Below are 5615 nucleotides of genomic sequence, written 5' to 3'. Positions count from 1 at the left end.
CACATCATAACCCCCATAAGATGCACTTACACATGAAACTCTAGTGCATCACACACAACAAAATGCTATGCTTGCAAGCTCAAGATTATACTAGCATATGCACCTACATGCACTCCCTCTAGAGCACACACACACATCTACTTGCACACACACACACACATATATGCTCTCAAATATATGCATCTATGTTCCAAAGTCCACACATGCATTCAACTCAAACTAGCAACAAATGCTAGAACCCCTAGTGTTGACAGCAAAAGAAATAAATACTACATGAGCTGTATTGCCTACCACAGCAAGCTGTAAGGGAAACAACACAGGAAAGCAAAAATTAAAAGGGTTGGTCTGGGTTACAAACCCAAGACCCGCAGGTATAACCTGCTTGGCCTGCACCACTGCACTATGGCTTGAACACTTGACAATATAGAGGATTCTTCAAGGTAAAGCCATACCTATGCGCTACTGAGCCCAAAACAGAATTAAAACACAAAAAAGGCTCAGAATTACAACACAAAAAAGCAAAAATTAAAAGGGGTTGGTCTGGGTTACGAACCCAAGACCTGCAGGTATAACCTGCTAAGCCTGCACCACTGCACTATGGCTTGAACACTTGACAATATAGAGGAGTCTTCAAGGTAAAGCCATACCTATGCGCTACTGAGCCCAAAACAGAATTAAAACACAAAAAAAGGCTCAGAATTAAAACACAAAAAAAGGGGGTTGGCGCCTGCGGGACTCGAACCCTGCACCTCAGGTATACACACACAGACACACACCACCGCGCTACTATACGGCTTCTGACAGAGGAGAGTAGTATTGGGAAAAATACTACGGCCGCTGCGTGTTTGCACTGCACGGAGGTGCGCCGGCAACAGGGAGGCCGCCGGTGCACCGCGCTGCTGCTGCTGCTGTGCGCGGGAGATCAAGGCGCTACGCTGCTGCTGTGAGGAGGGAGAACATCCTACTGCTACTGCTACTGCAGGCACCACGACAGAGACGCAAAGCTACAACGGACTTCTACTGCGCCACGGGAGAAGATTACGGCGTCAGAGAAACCGCCGGGGTTGCTGCTGGCGCTGCGCCATTGACGGAAGCACCCACGGCTGCTGCTCGACGGCTACGCGGGGAGGGAGCCCCTACTACTCTGCAACCTACGCGCATCTACTACCTCAAACACCAAGCCTCTACCGCTGCTGCTCTAACAGAGAACGAACACGAAGGAAAACGATGAACTACCTCGGATCTAGGTCGAACCAGGGAAGAAGAAGGAAGGGGGACGACGTCCTCACCTAGAGAAGGAGTAGGAGGCCGATCTGCAGGAGGAGGCTGGAAGGAGAGGAAGAAGAAGCCGAAGTATTTCCTGTTGATCTACAGAACCGAAGAAGAGGAGGTAGACCACCGGGTTCGCGGCGAACACGAGCTCGTGCTCGTCGGTGTGGTCGCTCCCCGACCCTACCAACGACGGGAATGGAACGCGGGGCCGAACCCCGAGCTCCTGGACATGGCGGACTCACCGAACGGCGACGTACGCGGGGTAGACGCGGCGAGCTCCTCCCTCTCTCTCTCTGCTGCTAGCCTACAGACCTTACCTGCGGGGAGGAAGAGAGATGGGGAAGGTGGCGGCGCACTGGAGGGGGAGAAGGAACCCTACGGAGGAGGAGGAAGACCGGGGGTTTGAAAATGATATTTTGGCAACTAAAATTAATTGCCAATCAGATTAAAATAATATGAAAATAAAGGAAAACCCCAAACAAAATAAGTTTAAAAACCCATCTGCTTCATACCCACATACCAACTAAAATGCTCTAAAGGTGTAACATTTTTATAACAACATAGGAGCAAAAGGATTTGAACTTGGGAAAAAAAATAAAAAGGGTTTGAAACTACACAAGGGGGTTAGAAAATGATGCCAAGCACCACACCCTCATTACTTCACACCACATCATCACATATGCATCAACACATGAAATCACAAGATACATGACCACAAGATTAAAAACACCACATGGAATCATATGACCACATGCACCAACACCTAACACATGAAATGATATGATATGCGTGCAAGCAAGGGAAGAAATAAAAGGACACATGAAATCATCCAAGCATAGGACACTCTCATATCAATGACAAGGTGGTCCCACATGAAGTAGGTCCAAAATAGGGTAGGTTTTACACTTGGGGCATTACAAAATCTCCCACACTACAAAGAAGATCTCGACCTCGAGATCTAAGACTGAAAGAAATCGGGGAATTTGGAACGGAGGTGATCCTCGCGTTCCCACGTAGCCTCTTTATCAGAATGGTGTGACCACTACACTTTGAGAAACTTGACAGACTTGTTACGGTTCTTGCGCTCAGTCGCCTCGAGAACCGCAATTGGATGCTCACGATAAGAAAGGTCAGGCTGAAGATCGATATCGGGAAGATGCACAGTGCGCTCGGGGTTCTTGAAACACCTCCGAAGCTGAGAAACATGGAACACATCATGGACATTTGCAAAGGTTGACGAAAGCTCGAGCTGGTACGCAAGGTCGCCCCTCTTGCCAACCACTCTGAACGGACCAACGAAACGAGGCGCAAGCTTGCCTTTGATGCCAAAGCGCTGCATACCCTTCATAGGCGACACCTTGAGATAGACAAAATCATCAAGCTCATACGACATGTCATGGTGCTTGCTATCGTAATAGCTCTTCTGACGGGACTGAGCTGCTCTGAGCTTGTCGCGAATGATTCGACACATCTCCTCAGCTTCTTCTATCATATCATTGCCAAGGATCTGACGCTCGCCTGTCTGGGACCAGTTGAGCGGAGTACGGCACTTCCTGCCATAGAGAATTTCAAACGGAGCCTTGCCTGAACTAGCTTAATAACTGTTGTTATACGAGAACTCCGCGAAAGGCAGGCAATCCTCCCAATTCATGCCAAAAGATATAACACATGCTCTCAGCATATCCTCAAGAACTTGATTCACTCTCTCCACTTGACCACTAGTCTGAGGATGGAACGTTGTGCTGAAGCGGATCTTCGTGCCCATAGCAGACTGAAAGGAGTCCCAGAACTTGGAAGTGAAGATACTTCCGCGATCTGACGAGATCATCATAGGTACGCCATGCAAAGAGACAATCCTGGAGGTGTACAACTCTGTGAGCTGAGCTGCTGAAATGGACTCCTTGACTGGAAGGAAATGCGCCACTTTACTCAATTTGTCGATGACAACAAAGATAGCATCATTGCCCTTCTTGGACTTCGGAAACCCGGTGACGAAGTCCATCTCAATGTGATCGAACTTCCACTCGGGAATCGGCAAAGGCTGCAAGAGGCCCGCTGGTCTTTGATGTTCTGCTTTCACCCTTCGACATACATCACACTCGTTTACGAATTGTGCAAACGTTTCATACGAGTCCACCAGAAAGTCTGCTTCAAGTCGTGGTACATTTTGGAACTTCCAGGATGAATAGAGAGCAGAGAGTTATGAGCTTCTTCCATGATCACCTTCCTGAGATCACCTTTCGGGACGACAAGGCGGTCCTCGAAAAACAAAGTGTCCCTGGCATCAACAGTGAAACACTTATACTTTGGAAGACTCTTTCCCACACCAATCTTGACCTTCTTCACCATAGTATCAAGTAGCTGAGCTGCTCTGACCTGATCTTCCAAGGTAGGAGATATCTGAAGGTTCACAAGAACACCCTGAGGAACCAGCTGAAGATTGAGCTTCCTAAAAGACTCAGAAAGACCCGGCTGGAGAGGTTGCAGAATCAGACTGTTGCAATATGCCTTCCTGCTCAATGCATCTGCCACAACATTTGCCTTGCGTGGCGTGTACTCAAGACTCGGATTAAAATCCTGGAGCATTTCCACCCAACGTGTTTGCCGAAGATTCAAGTTAGGCTGAGTGAAGATATACTTGAGGCTCTTGTGATCGGTGAAAACTTCAACCTTACGTTCCAACAAGAGATGTCTCCAAGTCATCAAGGCATGCACAACAGCTGCTAGCTCAAGATCGTGCACAGGATACTTCTTCTCCACAGGCTTCAGCTGCCTGGAGGTATAAGCAACCACCTTCCTATCTTGCATCAAGACTGCACCGAAACCCTAGAGAGAAGCATCGCAAAAGACCTGGTACGGCTTGGAATCATCCGGAGGGGCCAATACCGGAGTGGAGATAAGCTTCTCTTTGAGTGTATCGAAAGCCAGTTGACACTCTGGAGACCAAACATACTTGACACCCTTCTGAAGAAGACTAGAGAGCGGCTTGGCGATTTCGGAGAAGTTCTCAACGAATCTTCTGCAATATCTGGCAAGACCGAGAAAGCTTCGAAGCTGCTTCACATTCTGCGGAGGTTCCCATTCAACAATGGCTTGAACCTTGGACGGGTCAACCTTAATGCCCTCGGCAGAGATAATATGCCCAAGATAAACCACTTCTTTCAGCCAGAACTCGCACTTGGAAAACTTGGCATATAACTTGTATTCTCTCAGTTTATCAAGCACCAACCTGAGATGTTTCTCATGTTCTTCCTCATCCTCAGAAAAGACCAGAATGTCATTGAGATAGAGCAAGACAAATTCATTCTTAAATGGTGAGAAAATATAGTTCATCAATCAGCAAAAAGTCGGAGGAGCATTAGCCAGACCAAAAGACATGACCGTATACTCATACGAGCCAAAACTAGTCCTGAATGCCGTCTTCAGAATGTCTTCCTCGCGAATGCGAATCTGATGATAGCCCATTCTGAGATCAAGCTTGGAGAATACTTTAGCACATTTCAGCTGTTCGAACAACTCATTTATGTTCGGAAGTGGATATTTGTTCTTGATTGTCTTCTTGTTCAATGGGCGGTAAACGACACACAGCCGGTCCGAGCCATCCTTCTTCTTGACAAACAGAACACCACATCCCCACGGAGACGAGCTTGGTCTGATCAAACCCAAACGCTCCTGCTCATCAAGTTGCCTCTTGAGTTCCTTCAACTCTTCTGGACCCAGCTTGTACGGCCGTTTGCACACTCGCTCTGTGCCTGGCTCAAGCTCAATGACGAACTCCACTTCGCGGTGCGAAGGCATGCCTAGCAGCTCTTCAGGAAACACGTCTTGATATTCGCAGACTACTGGAACTTGCTCAATGGGATTGATCTCACCCTTTTCATTCAAAGAGAACAAGCGGATTGTGTCATCGCGCGCCGCGAATATAATCACATCCTTCGAAGAGTGGGTAAGTTTCACTTCTTTAGCTTCACAATCAATTGATGCCTTGTTCATGGCCAACCAGTCCATACCAAGGATCAAATCAATGTCGGACTTGCCCAAGACATACGGAGAGGCCAGAAAAGAATAACTGCCCATCTTGATAGAGACATCCGGAACCAGACAATTGAAATTCATCAATTTACCAGGAGACACTATGGACATAGGCTTAACCAAATCTTGACAAACAAACTCATGCTTAGCAAAGAAAGGATGGGACATGAAGCAGTGTGATGCACCAGAATCAAATAACACCTTAGCAAGACTATCATTGACAAGGAAGTTACCCATGATCACATCTGAAGAATTTTCTGCCTCAGCTGCATTCACCATGTTGACTCGAGCTGATCTGGGGTTGAACTTCA

The sequence above is a fragment of the Hordeum vulgare genome, chromosome 7H (assembly GCF_904849725.1).
Source record: "Hordeum vulgare subsp. vulgare chromosome 7H, MorexV3_pseudomolecules_assembly, whole genome shotgun sequence".
Taxonomy (NCBI): domain Eukaryota; kingdom Viridiplantae; phylum Streptophyta; class Magnoliopsida; order Poales; family Poaceae; genus Hordeum; species Hordeum vulgare.
This window is presented reverse-complemented; position numbering follows the sequence as displayed.